The following is an 8,061-nucleotide window of genomic DNA, read 5'->3' on the forward strand; positions in this document are numbered from 1 at the left end:
GTGAATGCAGATAAGAAGAGGAAGCAGACTGATCGGACTGCGGAACAGATCCAGCAGCCACAGACTACTGGACAGCAGCAGAGCAGTCGCACTCAGATGGGTCAAGGTACTTCAGGGTCATCTGGTTGACCCCGGAAGTCAAGATGATCTTCATCTGGACGTTCCCGGTCTTCTAAGCAGAATCGGAAACAACCCACCGGTGACACTGCACCCGATGCGGATCCCGAGATCACATCACCTGTGCATGCACCTTGGGACAGTCAGTTTGCTATTATTGCAAACTGCCTGGGCACTTGAGCCGAGACTGTTCACTGAAGGCTCAGCATGTAGCTTCCGGGAGTTCTATTCCGGGAGGACAGTTTGGTCAGTCTGGGACTCAGCGAGGTGGGCCGAAAGCCCAATCTTCGCATCGTTAGCAGAGGACAGCTCCCCCTGCAGCTGCATATAGCATGCATGGGCAGGAGCATTCCGGTGTCCTTGTGGAGAACCCCACGGTATTCCGCCTTAGTGTTCTCCAGTACTATTTGTCAAGAAGAAGGATGGTACTCTGAGGTTGTGCATCGATTATAGGCAGCTGAATGCAGTGACTAGCAGAAATAAGTACCCCTTGCCACGGATTGAGGATTTATTTGATCAACTTAGAGATACATCAGAGTATTCTAAGATTGATCTGCGGTCTGAATATCATCAGCTGAGAGTTAGAGATTCTGATATTCAAAAGACAGCATTTCGCACAAGATACGGACATTATGAGTTTTTGGTAATGCCATTTGGGCTTACCAATGCTCCTGCAGTATTTATGGATTTGATGAACCGTATCTTTTTGGAGTATTTAGATCAGTTTGTGATTGTGTTTATCGATGACATATTGATCTATTCACGTTCCGAGGAGGAACATGCGCAGCACCTTCGCATAGTCCTGGAGACTCTTAGACGACATCATCTATATGCGAAGTTCAGCAAGTGTGCATTTTGACTTTCCTCAGTTGGTTTTCTAGGCCATGTGGTTTCTAGCTGAGGTATTTCAGTAGATCCTCAGAAGATCGAGGCTATCACTAGCTGGGAGCAGCCGAAGTCAGTCCAGGAGGTCCTTAGTTTCTTGGGCTTGGCTGGATATTACCGACGATTCATTGAGGGTTTCTCCAGCATTGCTATGCCGTTGACACGTCTGACTAGGAAAGGCGTGAAGTTCACGTGGTCAGAGGCTTGCGAGACCAGCTTCCAGGAGCTGAAGCGGAGATTAGTATCAGCACCGGTCTTGGTTTTACCTTCTGGTGATGACGGATTCTTACTTTATACAGACGCATCTCTTCAGGGCTTGGGCGCTGTATTGATGCATCACGGTAGGGTAGTCTCTTATGCTTCTCGTCAGTTGAAGGAGCATGAGAAGAACTACCCAGTACATGATTTATAGCTAGCCGCTATTATCTTTGCTTTGAAGATTTGGCGACATCATCTTTATGGTATTACTTTTGAGGTTCTTACTGATCATAAGAGTCTCAAATATATTTTCACCCAGAAGGAACTCAATCTCCGACAGAGGAGATGGATGGAGTTCCTGAAGGATTATGATTGTACTATTAGCTACCATCCGGGTAAAGCTAATGTGGTTGCTGATGCACTTAGTAGGAAGTCCAGAGGGACTTTAGCTTGTCACCGAGTTTTAGTCACGGACTTGATTCAGGGATTCTCCGAGTTGGGCCTTGAGGAGCAGGGACGGACAGAGCAGGGTATTCTTGTTACCATGGTTGCTCAGTCGTCGATCAGGATGAGGATTCGAGAGGCTTACAGTTCATTAGCAGCCAGATAGCTTCCGGACAGCAGACCGAGTTTACACGAGATGATGAGGGGATTGTTTATTTCCGAGGTAGATTATGTGTACCTCAGTCTCACCCGGTCAGGGAGGAGTTACTTCAGGAGGCTCATCGATCTAGATTTGCTATCCACCCAGGTGGGACCCGTATGTATCGGGATTTGAGACGTTCCTATTGGTGGAACGGCATGAAGAAAGACATCGCAGATTTTGTAGCTAGATGTCTTGTTTGTCAGCAGATGAAGGCTGAGCACCAGAGACCTGCTGGTTTACTTCAGAGGATCCCTATTCCAGAGTGGAAGTGGGAGCATATTACTATGGATTTCGTGGTTGGTTTGCCTAGGACTCGTCGAGGCCATGATGCGATTTGGGTAATCGTTGACTGATTTACCAAATCCGCACATTTTATAGCGATCCGGAAGACTGATTCTCTGGATCGATTAGCAGAGTTATATTGTCGAGAGAGTATCAGATTGCATGGAGTTCCGTTGAGCATTATATCAGATAGAGACCCACGTTTCACGTCCTGATTCTGGCAGAGTCTGCAACAGGCCTTGGGCACATAGCTTCGTTTCAGTACGGCATTCCATCCGCAGACAGATAGGCAGTCAGAGCGGACTATTCAGACATTGGAGGACTTGCTGAGGTTTTATGTCATGGACTTCGGAGGCAGTTGGGAGGACCACCTGCCATTAGTGGAGTTCGCCTACAACAACAGCTATCATTCGGCTATCCAGATGGCACCGTTTGAGGCGTTGTATGGTATGCCTTGTCGGACACCCATCCTCTAGGAAGAGGTTGGGGAGGCCCAGCTGATAGGACCTCAGAGAGCTCAGCAGGATGCAGCGATAGTTCGCACTATCAGACGGAGGATGTCAGAGGCGCAGGACCGTCAGAAGAGTTATGCTGATCAGAGACGGAGACCTCTGGAGTTCTCCATTGGTGATCACGTATTTCTTAGAGTTTCACCCACGAAAGGGGTGAAGAGATTTGGTCTCCGAGGTAAGCTAGCTCCCCGATATATTGGACCATTCCAGATCTTGGAGAGGATTGGAGCAGTAGCTTACCGTCTGGCGCTACCACCATCTCTAGCTGGCATTCACGATGTATTCCATGTATCTATGCTGAGGAGATACGTATCCGATCCGGCACATGTTCTGTCAGATATATCTGTTCCTATTCATCCTGATGTTACTTACGAGGAGGTTCCGGTGCGGGTTCTGGACCATAGAGAGCGTCAGTTGTGGAACAAGACTGTCCGACTGGTTAAAGTCGGATGGCAACATTATTCTGACGAGAAGGCTACTTGGGAGCTAGAGGATACGATCCGAGCTCAGTACCCTCATCTTTTTACTTGAGGTATGTGGGTTGGAGTTTCTTTCAGCATTTATACTGTTTGGTTATATTATAATGTTTGTTGTTAGTTATAGCGAAATTTGGGGACCAAATTTTTATTAGTAGGGGAGGATGTGAGATCTTGGAAAATTTAATTAATAGGGTTATTTGGAAAATAGCCTTATAGAATTTTTTTGGAATTTTTAGAAATTTTCTGGAAATTCTTCGGAGCTCGTAAGACGGGTTTTGAGGGATCAATTTCAGGTTCGAATTAAGCCTGTTTGGGATACTCGTTTAATTAAGGAAATGTTTTATTTATAAAACCTTTTCCCTTTCATTTTCTTTCCCCAAACGGCGTTTGAGCATTTCCCCGAACCCGAGCCTTCTCCCCTCTCTGCCCCGATCCCCTTTGCTCACGCTGCCTCTCTCTCTCTCGCGGACGAATCGGAGGCGACGGGAGCGGAGCTTCTCCTTTGGCGATCATCCTCGTTCACCGGAGCTTGCTGGAGCACGGCGGAGCCTAGATCTTCTTCGACCGAGGGGTTCTGTCCGGTGAGTTCTGCGGCCGAGCGTTGACGACGAGGTGGTTAGGGCACGACAGGTGCGCGATCTGTGTTGTCCCTAGCCTATCAACCCTTCGTTCTGTCTCCACGAGTTGCTCACAGAGCAATCAGCGTCCTCTCAGCCGGATCGGGTTGTGCGACATCGTCCGGAGGTGATCGATAGAGGTAAGAGTTGTCGGGAATTTCATAGATTCAAGGTTGCTGTTCGATTGGGTTATGTTCCTCATTGATTCTTCTGTTCTGGTTAGGGAAAGGTATCGGATCAATTGTGCTGGATTTTTCTTGATTAGATCTTGGATCTCTTCCTTGTTGCTAACTGAGGTCCCGGTTGAAGGTGAGTTCTATTTGGAATTATGTGTTGCTTGATCAGAGATCATCATTTCATGTTGATATGTGATCTTTGTTTTGATTCCTTCTTGATCCTATTGATTCCAGTGAGGGGAGGTGAGGTTCCATTCTTGCTGTGGAATTGTGTTTGGTTCCGGCAGTAACAATCACCTCAATCCAGCATCAACAGTAGGTTCGATCTGCTCTGTTCTATTTGTGAACTTTCTGATTTCGGCAGTAAACCATCCAGCAACAACAACAACTGGATTTGAGGTAAGGAATAGGATAATTGATCTTGTTGTAGATCATGTTTCGGAGTTGAATGCTAGATGATCTTGTTCTAGATTGGAATTAGGGTTTTACTTAGTGGTTTATGTGGAGGGATTTTGATACATGATTAGTGTGATTAGATTTAATTGTTTAGAATTAGTCTAATGGAATGATTAGGGTTAAGGTAATTAACCCTAGTCTACTGTTGGATTTCTAATCTAATGAGAGATTAGGGATTAGATAACTAATCCTAATTGACCGTTAGATTTAATTAGATAGGATAAGGTTGTGTGATTAGGGTTTTACCCTAATTTAGTTTTAGGGATTTTATTTAGCTATTCATTTGATTTAGCTAAATAAAATATATATGTTGTTTGACGCAGGAGTCTGATTTGAGACAGGCGTCTCGACGTTGACTTCGGATTTGGATTGTACCTTCTATTTGAGGCGGGTACCCTTTGACTTATCTTTTGATACTGTCTTATGATATGTATAGTTTATATATAGTTACTAGTGATAGGTGGTAGATTTATTTCTTCCTTGGTCTTAGCTTAGTTGATACCTATCACATGCTTCTACTGTTAGATGCTTTACATTAGTCTGGTTTACTTTATCTCTTACCATGTGTATATGTGTTCGTGGTTATGATTACTTATAGTGCTTATCTACCCATGATTAGATGCTGGAGATATTTGTTATATATGGTTGGATTCATGTTGTTTATATCTCTGTTATATATCTGCGTTTACCTTTTTGGCACCTACGTATATGGAGGGGGATACGTTCAGGTATGACATTCTGTAGCCGCATGCACCATACCGCATGATTGCATGCTGGGCGATGGACGACTCCATTATTGTTGAGCTCGTCGGCCGGCTACATGAGGGCCTGCACACAGCGTGACCACTGCATGGGTAGTGGCACAGCACTCAGGGTGTGTATGGCAGGTTGCTCGGTGGTGCACCGCCGGGGTGCTCATGGGTAGCACGATACAGCGGGGTTGCAGCCGGGATCCCTCCCCGTCATCGCGTACCGGGAGTTGAGAGCATTGCGCTCCCTCACTATGTTTGAGGTAGGAGGATAGGTGTACTCCGGTGCATCCCGTCCACTCGGTCACTCTTCAGGGGTAGTGACGACAAAGTGCACGCGTCACAACCCTACCCAGCGGTCTCACCATTGTGTGTGAGATGCTGACGTCGGGGTGACCATGTCATATTGCATCATATGCACAGATTGCATTTATTGTGATTGTTGCATATTGGATGATGCACTTGGGTGATTGCATATGGTTGACATGCATACAGGATACATGCGTATTTGTTCGACTATCTTTATCTGTGTATGTCCACAGTCATTCGCCCAAGCCTCGCAGGTGAGTACAGTTTATTTCAGTATGCATTTCTTATTATTCTTGCAGTAAACTGTATTACATGCTTATAGTTAGTTACTCAGTTTATTCAGCTATGCATACCTGTTATATTGTTAGGAGACTGTACTGTAGGTCCTATTGTTTAGGAGACTGTACCTTAGGATATTACTGGTAGTTATATGTTGCTGTACATATCTATTGGATTACCTGCTGAGTTCTTTGAACTCACCCCGTTGTTACTATTTTTCAGGTTGAGGTCGTCGGGAGATATTCCAGTCGCTAGCCCCATTATCGCGAGGATTTTCTTTGTCGGATTATATTTTGCTTTTGCATCTTATATACTTGTATTGTGGGTTAGTATTGTGGACTTTACATTGAACATTCGGGTTTGCTACCTACACAGATATAATATATGATCAATCCACGCAGTTTAATAAGGAAAGACGATATAGAACCTCGAAGATATATGTAAACAGCCTACTCCACTACAACGAAGAAAACAAATCCACGAAGTAAGGAAAATACAAGGTATAGAGATATATGTATACTGAGCTTCATATTGTCCGCCGTACAGGGGAGATGCTGTCGAAATTTCTTCGGACAGGGACTACCTGGGGCGTGACAAGAATAGTATGCAGAATTTTGATTAGCATAGTATGCAGATTTTTGTTTATGCATTTCAAAGTTAGAATTTGTTTAAACATTTTAGTTTTTAAAGAAACATTCTTTTATTAGAGGTATTAACAAGTATAAGAAAGATAAAGAAAAGAAAGAAAAAGGCCAAGGCCTTAAGTAGAGCCCAAAGTCAAGACTTTAGGGATTTTGACACACAAGGTGCTCGTTAAAATGCGAGGCATTATATATTAGAAGTATTAAAAGATAACAAGTATTTTACTTTTATCAGTGGCACTGTACTGGACTCTCAGTTGTCCTTGGGTTGGGCTCCCATAGTCGTCCCTAGGTTTAGATAACCTAGTATGCAGGACTCTCAGTTGTCCTTGGGTTGGACTCCCATAGTCGTCCCTAGGTTTAGATAACCTAGTAAACCCTACTAGATTCGAGACCAGCTATCTCGGGTCTAGTTAGGGATGCGCGCATAGCAAGTACAGTTGTCTGACCCAAGAAGAAGGTTGATTATTATTTTGAAGTATTAAAGTATAAGTTTTCAAACAAAAGAAATAAGCTTCACATAAGTTTAAAATTCAGCAAGTTTAGCTTTCTTATATACTGACATATTGTTTAGATTTGCTTACATGTTTAGTATTTCAGTATGTTATGTTTCGTTTGCTATTGGATGAGCATTTAGTTTCTAGATTTCTTTTAGCTTACATGCATACTCGAGTTTTGTGAGTTAGATAGCGCTTACTAAGCAATTTTACTTATAGATGCATTTCCTCTTACTGCAAATAAAGGAAAGGAAAAGCTATAGTAAAGGAAGGCGACAAGGAGGTGCGGATGAATGTGTGATGTCTGGACTATAGAAGCCTTGGGATTTAGCATAAGAATTTATTAACAAAGAGTTGAGTAGAATGTATTAGATGAGTCATTTAGTCTTCCGCTGCTAGTTAATTGTATGTTTTGAGTTCTCCGAGAGTTTTAGGAATTACTATCAACATGTGTGCAATGTTAGTTAAGTAAAGTTAGTAGTCCAGTAGCGCTCCGCCCTCACAGTCCAGTAGTGGGGAGGGTTGGGTGTTGCAAGTGATCCGCAAACAAACTCATCCATTGTGGAGGGAGGCACTCAGAGCCAATATGCAAGCTTGTTGCATCACTTACAAACCAGTAATGGAGACCGTGAGATTAATATCACTACAACAAAAACCCTCATAGACATCGGTTTCCACCGGTGTCTATTTCATTTTCGACCGATGTCTATGAAGCCGATGTTAAAAGTCTGCCATTTTAGACATCGGGTTAAAACCGGTGTAGTATCACTTAACGACACCGGTCTTCGAACGGTTATTAACCGGTGTAGTATCACTTAACGACACTGTTTCATCAACGGTGTAAAACCGATGTAATATTGTATGTTAATAACACCAGTTTTGGCAGCGGTAAATGACCGATGTAATATTAGTTAATAACACCGATTTTGCAGCGGTGGAAAATCGATGTAATATGTATATTTTTTAGCAACACAAATTTGATTTCCGAAACAATGAAAAACCGACAATAATAAAAAAAAATACACAAATATTCACAAATTATACAAATATTCTTCATTCAACAATATCCATAAAATACACAAATATTCACAAATTATATAAATAATCTTCTTACAACAGTATCCATAAAATACCCAAACATTCTTTTTACATCAAAAGTTAGCTAATAGATATCAAAATCAAGGTAGAACATTCTTTTAACACATCAAGGTAGAACCG

General features: G+C 43.1%; 1 long non-coding RNA gene across 1 annotated transcript; it reads left to right on the forward strand.

Moving 5' to 3' along the window:
- The first annotated feature begins 3,988 nt into the window (after positions 1-3,988).
- Positions 3,989-4,280, forward strand: LOC122053877. The gene is made up of 2 exons (XR_006132421.1): positions 3,989-4,045; positions 4,147-4,280. It is a non-coding gene; the product is annotated as an uncharacterized LOC122053877 (long non-coding RNA).
- Positions 4,281-8,061: the final 3,781 nt, after the last annotated feature.

Source organism: Zingiber officinale, chromosome 3A (genome assembly GCF_018446385.1).
Source record: "Zingiber officinale cultivar Zhangliang chromosome 3A, Zo_v1.1, whole genome shotgun sequence".
NCBI lineage: Eukaryota > Viridiplantae > Streptophyta > Magnoliopsida > Zingiberales > Zingiberaceae > Zingiber > Zingiber officinale.